We start from the raw sequence: 17,265 nt of genomic DNA, 5'->3' as shown, positions 1-17,265 counted from the left end.
GGGGAGGGTGTGGAGAAGGGGGCGGGGAGCGGGGGGGCTGGGGGAGCAGGCAGAGAATAGGGCCCAGTGGGGGTCCCCCCATGGTTCCCTCCCCCCTCTTCCAGCCCCCCTGACCCCTTACTTACCGGCTCTGGAGCAAGGACAGGCAGCACGCTTCAGCACCAGGGTGAGGGCCAACCATAGAGACGCTTTGGCAGCAAGAGCATCTCTGTGGAGGACCCAGCCTCTGATTGCCTGAGGTTTTTTTTCTCTGCAGGGTTTTTTTGCCCTGGTTTTTGTCTCTGCAGGGTTTTTTGACCCCTGGATAGGGGTCTAATTTTGCTCCCGCACTGCAAATTTGCAGTGCGGGGAACATTTTCTCATTCCTGCACATGCCTCTTGCAGCATCTCAAAAGGGTTTGAGATCCTACAAGACTCATGCGCGGGCTTGTCTGGACATGCCCATATAGGCATTACATATCAACTATTGTTGATATGCGGAAGAATCCCAGGTCTCCTGGTAGAAACCACAAGTGTACAAGCTTCCATACAGTTTATCTTGGAACAAAAATGGCAGCTCCAGGAGAAAAATAACCCATCTCCAACCATGTAAAATTTGCTTCCAGGAGAGTTTCACCTGGAAGAAAAAACACCTATATACTTCCTCACCACTGGAGTCCTTCAGGAGACCAGGAGGCATTGAGTAGTGGGGAAATGTTTCCCATGTATTCCTATACTGAGATGAACCCCAGTCTACAAAGGCAGGGGAAAAGTGCTGCTTGCCTACTCCAGGTCCCAAGGGCAGTTGAACAGCAGGAAAAGGCTCCCCAGTCTGGAAGGCACAGAGGACAGCTGCTCCTGTTTCTCTCATAGACTGGGAGGGAAGGGGAAAGGAGGAATAACTGCATGCTGCTCCTCACCCACTCCTCACACCAGATACCTTCGTGTGAAAAGTGCACCGGGGCTTTGCCATACTGCTTAGTCTACTTGGCTCCCAGGCACTGAGAGCCAAGCAGAGGAGCAGCTGCTGCTTGACCCCTACCTGCTCATTACACCAAGGTCCCTAGTATGAGGAGAAGGCAATGTGCTTTGCCCCATTGTTCTAGGCCCCCCTGAAAATGAGAGAACTGGAACAACTGCTGGTTCCCACACTTTCCCCAGACTGGGATCAGTTTGGACTGTAGAAGGTGCAAGGAGTAGGGAAGATGGGGCAGTGATAAGCTGAATGCACGTACAGTTCCTTCTCCTTGTAGGAAAAATACATTAGATTTTAGACCTAAGGCTTGAAGTTAAATATGATGCTTTATTTTTGCAATATGCTTCTGTATTCAACATGGCTTGGGCTTGCTAACAGTTTCTGCATATAGGTTAAGGACAGCTTCACACAGAGTTTCACCCCCGCACGCACCTGTTCAATGACCTAGAATTACACAAAGATAAGGAGTTACAAAAGGTCATTGAGCTCACCACAACTTCCCCTAACACGCATGCGCCTTCATCTATCCCATAATAAGTTAGGTCTGACTTAAAAGGCCCTGACATCCTGTGGAAACTTAAACGTAATGGTAAAAGTGTGAAACTGCCTATAGTTGTAAGACACGTCACAGTTCTTTGTTTAGGTAAGCTATAAACGACCCTCAGACAAAGACTGAGGGTCGACACCGGTTTGGGTTACTCAACCCCTCTGTCGACCGATTGCGCAATCAATAAACTTGTAATGGACTCAGCCTGAGTGTGACTCCGCTCCTTGAGGTGTTTGGGAAAGGCCTCCAGGGGAACGAAACTAGCAATTTATGCAACATCCTGGAAACATTTCTAGCAGCTGAAGTTTTCCATCACTAGAAATGAACACCTCTCTCACACTCTTGTACTTTGTGCAAGCCTGGACAGCTCATAAGATTAAGTTAGAAAATCAGGAAACTTCATTGTAGGAGAAATGAGAAAAAGGGGAATAGGATCCTATAGCATGACAGGGCTTCACTTATTTAGTTTAGGCTACATCCCAGACCTGAGGAAGGGCATTTTACTTCCGAAAGCTCACCTAACATTTCTCCCAACTATAAGGTTGGTCCAATAAAAGATATCACAAAACAAATAGCGCATCTACTACATTCTACCTCCAAAAGCATACAATCTGAAATAATCTTTACGCATTTTATGCAAATTTAGCCTGGTGACTATTTTTTTTCTTTCCCTTACAATCACACTCTAACAGAATTAATTAAAATTAAATGTCCACTTTCATTGTGAAACCTAGCCATCAGTGTAAAACAAAGCAAGCAAATATTACCCTTATTATCCCTATATATCTCAGGTCCAAGGCAAGGGTTCCCAAAAACTGCTCACATAAGGTCACTCTACAGGGGAACTGCATAATTTCTGAATACATTAGCCACATCTAATGGTCCTTACTAAATGCCCAAACAAATCGTGGTTCTACAGGAAGATTCTACTGAGACTATCTTTTAGCATACCCAAAACCTACTCTCTATCTGATGGTAGTTTCCTGATTCCAATATATCCAAAGACAAGAAAGTACAGTATTTGCAGGAAACCAGTTCTCTCCCTCCCTCCTCCTCTCTTGAAGGGATGAAAGGAAGGAGAGCAGAGCACTGTGGGATATTAGGTGTCCTCCACACCTAAGAGAACCAGACAGCCATTCAAGTAAGATTAGGTGGAAGGAAGTCTTCCTCATAGGTAACCAATCTAATGTCTTGTGGAAGAGCCAGTTCTGTTTCACAAGAAAGGTCTTAAATAGCAGTTTAACTCTCTTTGTGCCAGGAGAAAGGCTCTTCTCCTGGAACAAATGTAAAACCTCTTTATGGCCCTATACACATTTTTTTTTTTTTTGGGGGGGGGGGGGGGGGAGAAACAACAGTCTACTTCCCTTTCTCCATTGATGAAGTTATCATTTCTGTATTTCCAACTCATCAAAAAAAAAAATCAATTCACTTTGAGGCAAGTATGACTGCAAACACTGCTTAGTTTTTGTCTTCGTTCCATTCATTGGAAATAACAAATTATTATTATTAAGTCCCAACCATGTGTTCAAATCAATATCAGATACATAAACACAGACAGATAGTCTGGAAGAGATTTCGATTTAAGGGAGAATCATGGAAAAGGGAGTTAACAGACACTCAAAGGGCATGTCTACATGAGAAGCTGGCTGCACAGTAGCCTAGTAATACTGTGCAGTAGCACATCACAGCACGGACAGTCCTAATATGCTACCACACAGTATCATTAGACTACTGCACAGTAGCATCACTTAAAAGACATTTGCCAGTGCTACTGGGCAGTAACTCTAGTTACTTTGCATTTATTTAGCACTTGCTAATACAAATACTCAATAAATATGCAGTAACCACTGCTCACTAATGTCTCATGTAGGCATGCCCAACAACATCCATTAGTAGGACCTAGCTTATGTAAAAAAAAGAATGGTAGTTTTGTGTAGAAAGCCTGTACTGCAAAAAATCAACACCATCCCTCATTTAGCAGCAGTATCTGGAAGAAATGGCTCAAGGGAAGGCAGGAGAGTCATCAGTGACTTCCCTCCCACTTCACTGTCCTATCCTGAAGCCCTTACTTAAGTGAACAGTTCCACCTACTTAGTTTGACCTGCTAACTTAATTAAGGATTGTAGAGACATCTGATACCTTCATATGAACCCAATTTTGGTTCTAGTTTTAAAGGATGTTTTCTATCATTTAATGTCATTCCATGCTGACAACTTTATACTCAGGAGCTAACATTGGTTCGGTGGGGGACAGAGGGTGTTGTTATTTTGGGTTTTTTTAATTATTATTATTATTATTTTTACATCTTTTTCCTAGGATATTTTCTCAACTGTATAGTTGCTGCAGCTGCTACTGCTATTGTGAAAACAGTTCTCTCACTAGCAAGGTTACTCTTCAGCCTTGTCATAAACTTGTATTAACACCTCTTCATTAATCAGCTAACTGGCGGTTGAGTGAAGAACCTTACAAGAACCGCCTGTCCAACAGTATTTCTATTTCTTTAGATTTTACATAAATAAGACTCGAAGCACAACTACTACATTGAGGTTTCACTGCATGCAAAATCTTCAGAGGTGTAAAAGACCACAGGATTATAAATAATGTAGTGAATAAACATATTGAATTGTGTTCTCAATGCCATGGATAACTGAAATACAAGACTGTCTTCTTAGAGAGACAGCAAACATAGCTTGTGTACAATAAAACAGTATAAACTGGCCTATCTCTGATAAGGAGGAGGTATCCTCACAATCACAGTATCCTCACAATCACAGAATACATTTCAGTGGTTATGGTATTATTATTCTTTATTTGATCAGAATTCCTAATTTGCTTCTCCTAACCTTGATATATATTAATATGCAGACAGTCAACAGTTTAAAACAGTTTAAATTTGTAAGATATACCTATGCTTTAATTTTTTTTCTGTTTAATCTTCCCCATCTGGTGGCTGTTGAAATGGTCAAGACATGCTGAACATAAATGGAATATACAGCATAACAACTTAAAAGCACTGTTTGAATACACCTGTAGGCCACATCCAGATGAGCGTGGATGTTTGTTTTCCCAGACATAAGTGTACCGCTGCTACTTGTCCCCGGGGAATGCCCGTGCCATGTACACAGCAGGTTACCTAGGGTGGGGTGGGGGAGGCTGGAGCCAGCAACTGTGCTGACCCCACCAGCCTTACTTGGGTTCCTGGGGGGCTCAGGGAGCTGCAGCTACCATGCTCCTGCAGCAGGTCGCCTGGTTGGCAGCTGGAGTGTGGCTCTGGCCAGCCAGGTTTGGGGCAGTGCACATTACTGCCACATGCACTGCCCTGCTTTTTTTTTTGGCAAGGGTTTTTCCAACCCCAGTTCTCCCAGAGTCAAAAAGACCCCCCACAATGCAAGGTAGTAGCACGAGCCCTGCGCTTGTCTGGACACAGCTGAACCTGTTGACTCTGCATTTGGACATAATCTCCTAACTCTCCCACAACTGCACAGCAGCACACCACATACATACAGTCTCCACAATTTTGATACCTACTATATATTCTCTCTGTGCACCCCAAGGAAATCAAGACACTCCAAAGGGGAAAAACAGAATGCAGGGGCCTGGATTTACCAGGATACCAAGGAGAGATTTTGCTGCATCCTCTTAAAAGGAGTGACTTCAACTCTAAGTCTGGACAATGTAGGACTCCAGGGGTGGCCTGTGCTTTAAAAAGTGTAATGAAGTCATACACAGGTAAGAAAATACCCGCTATACATGTGCCCAATAAATATTCATTGGATACAAATAATTTAGCACACTACATACTAAGTACAGTTACTACACCAGGCAACAGGATAGTAGTTGTATAATTTTCGTACACCACTGTAAACAAGTACTCCAGGGCTACAAACAATCATATCATGCACTGTAGCAAGTATATACTACAGAGTCAATTAAAACCAGTTTTAACAGGAGTCTTGGCAGCATAAGATTAATTTTTAGCCTTGGTACTTTGTTTATAGATTATTAGGATCATATTTTCCTAAACAGAAGTACAGCTGCTTTCTCCCCTTCACACTCAATGGACTAGCCTGTGAACATAAGGATTTATAAATCAATAGTTAAAAAAATGTATGGGTTGAAAGAGCATTTTCGTTGCCTTGAATTATATGTCATTAACAAGAACTTTTTTCCCCTTTATTACATATAATTTAAAATTTTATTAAATATAAATTTAGCTCTGAACATTTGGGGCTACTATATATTTAATTAACACAAGTGAGTAATATCTGAAAATTATAATGCATTGTAAAACCTACTGATCTTGCTAATTATGAATCAGGGGAAGTCTGCAAAACAAAATCCAATTTCTGATCTCAAAACACCTGAGTACATATGGGGGATTCCACTGAATTCAGTAAAATTATCTGGATTTAATTTGTAAATTAAAAAGGCAAAACTAAGGCCCACAGCTCAAAATCAATTGAAAGACTTCAGTGGACTCTGAATCAAGGACTTAGAGCATTTTTACATGTGCTCCCAGAGCCGCTCTAATTAAAGCACCTGGAGCATCTCGTATATCAGCATCCCCATGCTTCAAAATGGTGGGAGGGATGCTTTATCTAAAGCTTGTCAAAGGAGCTTCAGTTAAAGCACCCACACCACCATTCTGAAGCACATGGATGCTGATACACAAGACATGGAGGCTGGCTGGAGCACGCTAATTAGCACGCTACAGAAGACTCAATTAATCGAGTCTTCTCCAACGTTGTAATTACAGCATGTCGGAGCAGGCTCCCGACATGTACAGGATCCCTTGGTGCCCAAGCAACCTACGGTTTTTTTTCACTACAGTTTGAGATCTCAGACCTTCTCCACAAACAATTTTTGTCGAGATTTATTCTGGTATGATTTTTTTCTAGCAAGCGACATAAATTGATGAAATTCCTACTGTTCTTGCACTTAAAGCTGAGTGAGAGGCAGTCTTCTGCAGATATATTAATTATGCCTATGGGAATAAGTTAACAGTAAAGCAATATAACTCTTCAATATAAATCCACACTCTTGGAATACATTGCTTGAAATATACTGAGAGCAGACATATAGTTAAAGTAGTACAATGGGTATACACAAACCTAAGACTTTAAAGTCATCTGTGCATACAAATCAATTTTTTTGTCCATTTCCAGGTTCTGTACTATTTTGAGATACTGTGTTTTATGTTTTAAAGACATACTAATGTTTAAGATTACGATTACAGGGATGAAATCAGGAAGGCCAAAGTGCAACTGGAGTAGCAGCTAGCAAGAGGCATGAAGGGTAACGAGAAGGGTTTCTACAAGTATGTCAGCAGAGGAAGATCAGGGAAAGTGCGAGTCCCTTACTGAGTGGGGGAGGCAACCTAGTGACAGATGATGAGGAAAAGGCTGAAATACTCAATATCTTTTTTACCTCAGTCTTCACAGGCAAGGTCAGCTCCCAGACCACTGCACTGGGCAGCACATATTGGAGAGGAGGTGAGCAGCGAACAGTGGCAAAAGAACAGGTTAGAGACTATTTAGAAAAGCTGGACATGTACAATTCCATGGGGCTGGATGCAATCCATCCAAGGGTGCCGAGGGAGTTGGCTGATGTGACTTCAGAGCTGCTGGCCATTATCTTTGAAAACTCATGGCAAATTTGGGAGGTCCTGGATGACTGGAAAAGGGAAAGTATAGTGCCCATCTTTAAGAAAGGAAATAAGGAGGATCCAGAGAACTACAGATCAGTCAGCCTCATCTCAGTCCCTAGAAAAATCATGGAGCAGGTCCTTAAGGAATCTATTTCTGAACATTTGAAGGAGAAGAAAGTGATCAGGAACAATCAGCATGGATTCACCAAGGGCAAGTCACGCCTGACCAATCTGATTGTCTTCTGTGATGAGATAACTGGCTCTGTGAATGTGGGAAAAGCAGTGCACCAAGGTATATACTTTGGTTTTAGCAAGGTTTTTAATAGTCTCCCACAGCATTCTTGCAAGCAAGTTAAGGAAGTATGGGTTGGATGAACAGACTGTAAGGTGGACAAAAATCTGGCTGGATCATCAGGTTCAACAGGTAGTGGTCAATGGCTCAAAGTCTAGTTGGCGGGATCCCGGTATCAAGTGGAGTGCCCCTGGGGGTTTTCTTCAATATCTTCATTAACACACTTGCTCCCAGTCCCCCCTGCCACAGCCCCACAGTACCAGCTCATGCAGCCCTGACCCCACATGCAACACGCTCACCCATCTGAACTGAGAAGTGGTGGTGCGGGACAAACTGCTGCTCAGTGTTGGGGAAAAGCAGCCCTTCCCCCTCCTGCTGCCGGCACTTTCTGGTACAGCCACTCGGAGCACGTGCGGGGCTGTCCTGCATCTCCACCATGTCACCGCCACCTCTGGGATACACCATGGGGCAGCGGTGGCAGTGCAGAGCAGACACAGGGCAGCCCCACATGGACTCCAAACAGCTGCACCAGGAAAAGCCAGCAGGGGGAGGGAAAGGGGCCTCTTTTCCCCTGCACTGAGCACCAGTTTGTCCCACACCACCACTGCTCAGCCTGGGCCCCAGCACCAGCTCCAAGCTCCAGGCTCACCCTTCACGGCTGAGCAGTGGCAGCAGCAGCAGCTGGGCAGAAAATGCTACTCAGTGTGGGGGAAAGCAGCCCTTTCCTCTCGCCGCTACTGGGCAGTTTTTGCTGTGGCCACCCGGAGCCTGCACCACACTGGGCTGTGGTACAGCTCCTTCACCACCACCTGTGAGCTGCCCCATGGCTGCTCCACACTGTCACTTCTGCCGTGCTGGGCAGCCCAGAGGCACTGATGTAGGACCTGCAGCACAGGCTAGTGCAGCACAGGCTCTGGGTAGCCACAACAAAAACTGCCCAGCAGCAGTGAGGGGGACGGGCTGCTTTCCCCCATGCCGAACAGCAGTTTCTGCCCAGCTGCTGCTGCTGTTGCTGATCAGCCCTGACAGGCAAGCCCAGAGCCAGCACGGGGAACACAGGGTTGTGGCTGCACACACTGGTCCCCGCAGCTACTGCTGCATGCCCTGGGGCGGCAGGGCATGCCATGGCCAGGCAGTGCAGAGCAGGCACTGGGGTTGTGTCCTGTTGGTGGTGGCGGGGAGATGCTGCAGGGCATTTGGGCTCTGCGCTGTTGCAGGGTGGGGGCAGGTGCTGACCAGCTCAGGGAGGTACATGCAGGAGGCTCCCATGCACACCCTGCATACCCTCAAACCCTTCCCACAAAACCCACAGCCACACGCTCCCCCACACAATCACACCCCCCACAAATACCATACCCACACATCTCCACAACCCCCCCACCCCTGCCCAACCCACACAATATGCAAGAGTAAGACTGCATTTTGAGTTATCATGCAATCACTTTTACATATACAGCACAAACACAAATTAGGAGAAAAATATATATTTTTAATTAAAATATATTAATATGGATATTTGATTTTTAGTATATAATTCGGGGGGAGTTTCCATTCAAAGATGGCAAAACCTCTTCCCCAAAGAAGTACTTCCAGGGGCAATGGGAGGGACTTCCTGTGGCAAAGGTCAGAGGTTAGGGGCGGGACTTATGATCCCAAGATGGCGACCAGGGGGTGGGGCACCTGTCAAGGGGCAGGGCTACCCATGCAGCCCTCGACAGCTTGCCAAAATTCAGTAAGCAGCCCTCCGCCTGAAATAATTGCCCGCCCCTGCTCAAAGGGATGTTCAGTTTTGTTTTACAAACCCTCTTAGGAAGTTACCAAGGGGAACTAAAGGTAAGACAATGGAGTTATAAGAGTTTTGCCTCCAAGGCTGATGTTGTTAGTTTAGTTTAGTCATTGTTGGCAAAATGATGAATTGTAATATTTTAGGGCTATATTTTTTCCCCATGACACAGCTCTCAGTAAGGGATCCTGAGTAAGCCACACTAGCAGAGAAGTAGCCCCAGCAGGCACTGCCTCTTGGATGTATTTTTCTGAGGCACAGTCCCTCTGTCTCCTATTTGCCACAGAGGGAAAAGGCAAAAATATGCCGCTGCTGCTGCTTAGAGCTCTAATGCAGGAGGAAACATTTCATAGAGAAACTCAGTGCAGCCACCCAAGACAACACACATGGCACAGCCCTTTCCAGGCTAGCTATTCAAGCAGGTACACAGGGCAGTTTCATCTGGAGACAGTTGAGAAGCACTGAGATAAACTAAGGAAGCACCAACAGTGGTCCTCAGCCAGGGATACCTCCATATTAAAAAAAGTGGAGGTGGAGTGCCATGACAGAGGAAGTTGAAGACCACTGGTGTGTACATGTTGGATGAAAAGATCCACAGCAGAACAAGCCAGTATTTTTAATTCAGCAGAGGGCAGATAATGTCACAAGTTACTAATATAACAAATTGATATCTACTTTGTCATGTTGTCATGTTGATCCACACCTACTTTCTTATCTTCTGAGGTTTTACTGATACCTATGGTAAAACTACACAGTCCATTCATTATGTTAGCACATATTTAACTCACCGTAAGGCACAAAAGTAGGAAAGAGAAAAAAACCCTCTCAATTGACAAACTTTCTATAATTGAATAATAATGAATGTTATCATCTTCATTGATAGACGCTGTCTTACCTTTATCAAGTAAACCTGAAATGCCCTTTTCTCCTCTTCTGTTCCAGGAACAAAATAAATGAACTCCAACCTGTGAAGAAAGAACATTTTGAAAATGATTAGTGATATACTGAAAATAGTTTCCATCTACTACTACCATGGAAGAGACTTTCTATATAGTCCTGCTGAGTAAAGTAAAACAACGTTATCTGGAGGGAAAAAAACTCTAATGATTACAACATATGGCTAGTTAAATATTCACTACAGTATTTTGATATGTGACTGTGAACATCAATTCTATGAAACTCAGCATTGTGATCGTGAAGTATCAAAGAATATTAAAAGCACAGTATCAACTATGGGGAAGAATTCCTTCACATTTGGCAATTTACACTGTAATGTCAACTTCATAGGAATATTGGCAGTATGCATGTACTGCAACTCATCAGACATTCTTTGAATGGATGAGGTGCCTAAGGCAGCAAGATGGCTACAACAGGTCCAAAGTAAAGCAGGATATATGCCGCTAAAAATAATTCCTGTAGCAAGATAATTCAACCATGCTTTAAAACAAACATGCTCCTTTTGAAACTAATTAAAAAACATGCACAAACCTCACGTCAGCGATGCTATACATGGCACATATATGGTAACACTAGCTCTTAGCCTCAAATGGCAGAGTGATTATAGGCTAAATTCAGAGAGGACTTAAGCTGCACATTGCAAGACCTAATACTTAGGCTCTCTGCCACTTATTGTAATTCACAACCAAGTTAGGCACCTATGTTCTTTATACAATAGGGGAAAATTTGACACCTCAAAATAGTATTCACTACAGCCAGCATACCAAGGGGGAGGTGGTAAGGAGTGGACAGAGTCTGCCAATGACAGCCAGGTGAAGGGGTACTTGCAATGTGAAAAGTACCTCCTGGTGGATTCTCTCACGAATCAGGTAATGGAGGTCCAGGAAGAGATAGATTGGCCCAGAAGCACAAAAATACTGCCAGCATTATGGTAAAGGGACAGATAGAAAAGGCATTGAAAGATACAGAAGACACAGGTACTCAGGAGGATGAAAGCTGGCTGCTTGCTACCTATGGCAAGAAACAGCATACCAGAAGAGGTATGAAGCCCTGGCATCGGCAAGAAGGAGCCCATTCAGTGGCAGGAGAGGCCAAGTCATAGACCCTTAAGGGGGAAAGGATCAAGACCTCTGTTGCCAAGAAACAACAGATGGTGCTGGTTAGGCACTCCCTCCTGCAGGGCAAAGAGGCACCCATCTTCCAGCCTGATGGGTTAATTCAGGAGATCTGCCATCTCCCAGGAGCCTGCTTCTTAGACATCACAGGAAGGTTACTCAGACTCATCCAGCCCTTTGACTATTATCCTATGTTACTCAATCATGTGGGCACTAATGATATGGCAGAGGCAACCTAGAGCAAATCACAAGTTATAAGAGCAGCTACCAGCAGGGCTTTGGCTTCTTTGACCATGAAGTGCTGTTCCAGGAAGATGGACTTCTGAGAAGAAATGGGGTCCAGCTGACAAACAACAAAGGGGAGAGTGTCTTTGCATATAAGCTTGTTAACCCTAGTGAAGAGGGCTTTAAACTAGGTTTCCCAGGGGATGGAGACAAAAGCCAAGATATAAGTAAAGAGCCAGGGGACTTGCATTGAAAAAAAAAGGGAAACAATAGCAAAAGCCTTAACAATATTCTCAGGGAGAAGTTAAGACAATCAATTTGATACCTGAAATGTTTATATACTGATGAGAGAGAGTATATGGAACAAACAATAAAAACTGGAGGTCCTACTCCTAGATTCAAGTAAATACAGTAATACAAGCACTTGATTACAGAGACCTAAATCACAGATCTAACAAACAGGAGAGATGCATTATAGCGACTAGTTCCAGTTGGCTACCAGCCTAACCAGTATAAACTGGCAGGCTATAATAGCACTGGGCCTTAAACTGGGATATGGAAGAAAGACACATGACTTTACATCACTGGGGAAGCTGAGTTTAGTGAGATGAATATCAGGAAGCTCAAAATGAGTGAGAGTTCTTGAAAGAAAGGGACATCTCAGAAATGTTATAGAAAAAGCATTAGCAAGTTTTGCATACAACATGATTACACAGGGCTAATAAGGGCAGATTAAAGAGGGCACCACCCAGATTTACTGCTGTCAACGACTGAAAGACAGAAGTGGGAAGGGAAGATGAGACGGTGGGTTCTTGACACACTGCAAATGACAGCTGACAGCAAAGAATCTACATAAGCTCCAAATCATGGAAAACAATCATGTCCAAGGAGGAAAATATTTAATATAATTAAGGTGAGAACTAAATTGTCAACAAAAATGAGAAGTAAGGAAAGTGAGAATTATTTAGGGATCCTAGGATTTGGCCATAAAGAAGTTCCTGGAAACCACAATGAGAGCAGTTTTAATCAACAAGAGAATAGGAAGTCTAGTCTGGAGAAAACTAAGGACAAAGCTGAAGAACTGTACTGGGCAGACTGCCTAATGAGTTCATAAGCATAAGGAAGAAAGGAAGATGAGCCAGCAAATGTTTGAGGTAGCATCAAAGATGCAAGGTTCTGGATGGAGAGGACATTTCTGAATTGTGAGCGAAAGCTTCTACATGAGAACACAGAGTTAAGGAAAGCAGGAAAGAAAGAGTAGGGGGCAAAGGAGGTCAGGAATTGCAGTAAGACTGTAACTTTCACTTGTCATTCATAAGTATTTTATTATCCAGTGCACCATCACCTGCAAATGTCAAGCTATAATCACTCATTTAGCTTCTCTGAAACCTTTCAAAATGCCTCTACTTATCTTATCGTAAGTAGTACTACACATATCAACAGCTATTCAAAATGTGGTGACTGGCTCTACCTCATTCCTACCCAAACAGCAGCCAGATATTTGTTTCCTTCAGAATACTGGAAAAGCTAGAGCTATCACAAAGACAAGGAAAGAAGTGACATTCTGATAACAGTCTGATTCAAACAGCATATCCTTGGTCTTAAACTCAGATCTGATATGCAGATCTGTTACTTGGGCAATCTACAGTTCTAGTTCATTGGTCAAATAAGAAATTAATTTTGTCTTCTATTTTTAAGAAGTTAAAAAAATAAAAATCCAGCTAATATTTTATTTAAAAAATACCTACCACTAACATTCAGAAATTTAAGAATGTTACAAGTTTATAATGACAGTTAATTCACAGAGCTCATGACTGGTTTCTATGCTGTACTTTGAGCGATTTAAAGAAACAGAAAATCATTCATTCTGTCTTGCCAGCTGACAGAAAATTAAATTATAAAACTCATCTTACTGCTATGTACAGAGAATAAAACTGTTACAATGAACGTCAAAGGATTTTGTAAAAATCATTCATGCAAGTAACTGACAGTAACCCTTATCTTGAAAAAATGTAGCGCCATTTTTATAGTTCTAGGAGCCTTTGCACTGCCCCAGCCCTTGTTCCTGTTACTGGGGTAAAGAAGATGCATGTGTCTTGCAACATGCCCAAAAGATTATCAAATTCAGATGTTCTAGATTAATTCCAGAGCTCCATTGGAAACATTTGACTATGCAAGGGGCCATTCACACAATCGTCTCAACAGTGAAGAGCAAAACTACTTGGATTTAGAGTGTACAACTGAAGATGCAGCACCGTTAGAAAAAAAAAAAAAAAACTACATCAGAAGGGTCAGATGAAATCCTGCTCCAAAATTACAAGGAGGTCAGGTCAGAAGTGAAAAATGCTAAGGCATTCCTCAGCATGTATCAGGAAAGACATGTACAAACTGTACATAAGAATAAAAAATACCACTGATTGGAACAACTGGAGTAGGAAGATCCGAGTGGCTGACCTTGAGTGGGACTAAAGCCAAAATGATAGACAGACCCTGGTTTTCAGAATATGGGAGAAACTACTATCCTTTAGGCCAGAGCTTTCCAAACTTTTCATGTTGGTGACACACTTTTTAGACATGCATCATTTCGCGACACAGTAATTCAGTTCCGGGGGAGGGGCCAAGGGAAGCAGACGCGAGTAAGGGAGCTCCGCGGTGCCCTTCCACAAAATTTTCTGCATTTCACGCGACACACCTACACACTGCCGCCGACACACTAATGTGTCACGGCACACAGTTTGGAAAGCTCTGCTTTAGGCTAATAAAGATCTTTCTTCAGAGTATGATAATGACCTCAAGCATACAGCTTTTAACTTGAAAGGGCAATCATTCTGCAGTACAAGCCTAGAATGCAGCCAATTTTACATACATCAGCCTAAATACGTTTTCATGGAAAGTTTACAGCAGGGAGAGGCAGGCCTACCTTAATCTCATGAGATTTAACCCTGCATTTTGCTGCATATTCTCTTCTGGAGTGGGTGGCAACTGCAAAGAGAAGACCAAAGGCACAAACACTTTGTGCTATAGAAAGCATGAATTGTGCTGAAAATCTTATTCCCTGCAAGAAAGGTATTTGGGGTCAAGATCTCAGGAGATCTACTCCACTCTCCTTCCTGACTTCTTTACCCTCTCCTACTAATGTGGCTTGCCAAACAGCCATTGATATTACTGACATGACTATGTCCTTTCAACCTCCAGAATGAGGAGAGGACATAATACTTAAGTGATAATTTATGTAAGCAGTATAACTTCTACCAGCTTTTCTGGATTTAAACTAGGTTACTAAGAAGGCATACTGCATAAAAAGCTGCAATGTTTCACTTCATTTTCCCCACATGGATCTCCAGTTATATATTGTTCATATGCAACGTGGTACCATGGGCTCAGAAGGAGGAAATAAAAGTGTGAACAAATTTCAACCACTCCCTGTCTCTGATTATTTCTACGATCTTTCTGCTCCTTTGGTCCTTTCATACAGCGGAGCTCCACCACCACCTCCATGGGTGTATACCCTAGAAGCAAATATACACAGTAGATAAGGTGCTGTTATAGGGTGGGGAAGTAGATCTCCAAATTAAGGGGTGACATCAAAACTCTTAAGTGGTGAGACTAAGCACACTATGTGTTGACTCTGAAGTCATCTATAGTAAGTATACATCTGTCCACTGTGAACACAGAATCCACTGCTTATTTGTTTATACAATGCTAGTTTAATAGATTTAATTTGAAGATAAACAGTTAAAGTTTATACATTTTTCTCCAGTAAAACAAAACATAAATGAATGCATACATACCTTGATATCAAACTGTTTGGAAACTAATGGAAAGCTACAGATTGTTCATCTTGATACAGGTCACCCATTTAAAGTGCTGAAATAATAGGTTCTACATGCAGAGAAAGTTCAAATACACTATTTCCTCAGTTTTTAGGTCAATTAGATAAAAAGGATTCTCCAAGGAGAAGTTATCCATGCTAAACTTGCATAAAATATGTAAACAGTTATGGTTATTCTGCATAAGCCAAGGCAGAGAGAGCAGTAACTTAGTTCTGTAATCTTTCAGTAACTTTGATGCTGGATATTCCATATAAGAGCTTTTAAAATAGATAGTTTATAAAGAATGTTTAGATTATTTTTTTTACCGAGCTTTTTATAGCTCCAAACTATAGTGTGTCATTTGTAACATGCAGGACAATGCATTGTAATCAAGGATCTGCAGGTGCAGGGGTTTCCTAATAACAAAACATCACTTAGGTCAGCATGCCTTTTACAATAGATTCCAAAATTAGACCAAGTGGACTCTTAGGCTAGGGACAGAAATTAAACAAAAACTGGTATAAGTGATCAGAATCTGTTTCTAATCTGTAACACAACAGAAATTCAGTGCACATAAACCACTTTCAAACTGGCCAAAACAGGTTTAAGATAAACCTGGATGGATGTATTATTAGACTTAACCATTAGCGCTCGTGGCACTCAGGTCAGATCCCGGAGGACTGGAAAAGGGCTAATGTAGTCCCTATTTCAAAGAAGGGGAGGAAGGAGGATCCAAGAAATTATAGGTCAGTCAGTCTCACCTCCATCCTTGGAAAAGTCTTTAAAAGATTGTGAAGGAACGTATCTGTGGGAGTCCAGCAGAAAAAATAATGCAGTAGGGAAACCAGCATGGATTCATAGCAGGCAGATCATGCCTGACCAGTCTGGTTTTGTTTTATGACAGGGTCACAAAATGCTTAGATGCCAGAGTAGATGTGGATATCCTTTTCTTGGATTTTAGCAAGGCCTTCGATATGATATCTCATCTCATTCTCATAAAAAAAGAGGCTGTGACAGAGATGTTTACACGGTCCAGTGGGTAGCAAATTGGCTTAACAGTCACGCCCAGCGAATAGTAGTAGATGGGTCAGTATCAACCTGGTAGGATGTGGGTAGTGTGGTCCCGCAGGGTTCAGTCCTTGGACCTGTACTCTTCAATGTCTTCATCAGTAACTCGTATGTGGGTGTGAAGTGTACTCTGTTCAAGTTTGTGGACGATACTCAATTGTGGGGTGAAGTGCACACTCCGGAGGGTAGGGAACGATTACAGGCAGACCTGGACAAGTTAAAAAAGTGGGCAGTACACAATAGGATGCAGTACAAGAAGGACAAGTTCAGAGTGCTGCACCTAGGGTACAAAAATATCTAGCACACTTACTGGCTGGGAAGTGACCCTCTCAGCAGCACAGAAGCAGAAAGGGATCTCGGAGTCATAGTGGACTCCAAGATGAGCATGAGTCGTCAGCGTGATGAAATCATCAGGCATTTGTCAGACCGCAGCTGGAGTACTGCATCCAGTTTTGGGCGCTGTAGTTCAAGAAAGACTATGATAGAGTCAAGAGGGTCCAGAGGAGGGCCACTCATATGGTCAGGGGCTTACAGAACAACCCCTATGAGGAGAGACTGAGGGACCTGGATCTCTTTAGCCTCCGCAAGAGAAGGCTGAGAGGTGATCTTGTGGCCGCTGACAAATTCATTAGGAGGATGCAGAAAGGATCGGAGATGCTCTGTTCACCAGGGCACCTCTTGGGGTAACAAGGAACAATGGTCACAAACTGACAGAGAGCAGATTTAGGCTAGATATCAGGAAAAGCTTCTTCACGGTAAGGGTGGTCACAAGTTGGAATGGGCTTCCAAGGGAGGTGCTGCTCTCCCCTACCTTGGGGGTCTTTAAGAAAAGGCTGGATAGGCATCTGCCTGGGGTCATCTGAC

General features: G+C 43.0%; 1 protein-coding gene across 4 annotated transcripts in view; it reads right to left on the bottom strand.

The window, feature by feature from the left end:
* The window catches only part of BMPR1B (bone morphogenetic protein receptor type 1B), a 519,526-nt gene that overhangs the window by 418,601 nt on the left and 83,660 nt on the right, over positions 1–17,265 (bottom strand). For 3 of the 4 annotated variants that reach the window (XM_006036257.3, XM_006036258.3, XM_014526010.2), the window contains one exon: positions 10,120–10,189. The exons of the other annotated variant lie outside the window; for it this stretch is intronic. The gene's annotated coding sequence lies outside the window, so the exon portion shown is untranslated. The remainder of the gene's footprint in view (positions 1–10,119; positions 10,190–17,265) is intronic. 4 annotated transcript variants of the gene reach the window in all.

Source organism: Alligator sinensis, unplaced genomic scaffold (assembly GCF_000455745.1).
Source record: "Alligator sinensis unplaced genomic scaffold, ASM45574v1 scaffold525_1, whole genome shotgun sequence".
Classification (NCBI taxonomy): domain Eukaryota; kingdom Metazoa; phylum Chordata; order Crocodylia; family Alligatoridae; genus Alligator; species Alligator sinensis.
This window is presented reverse-complemented; position numbering and strand designations above follow the sequence as displayed.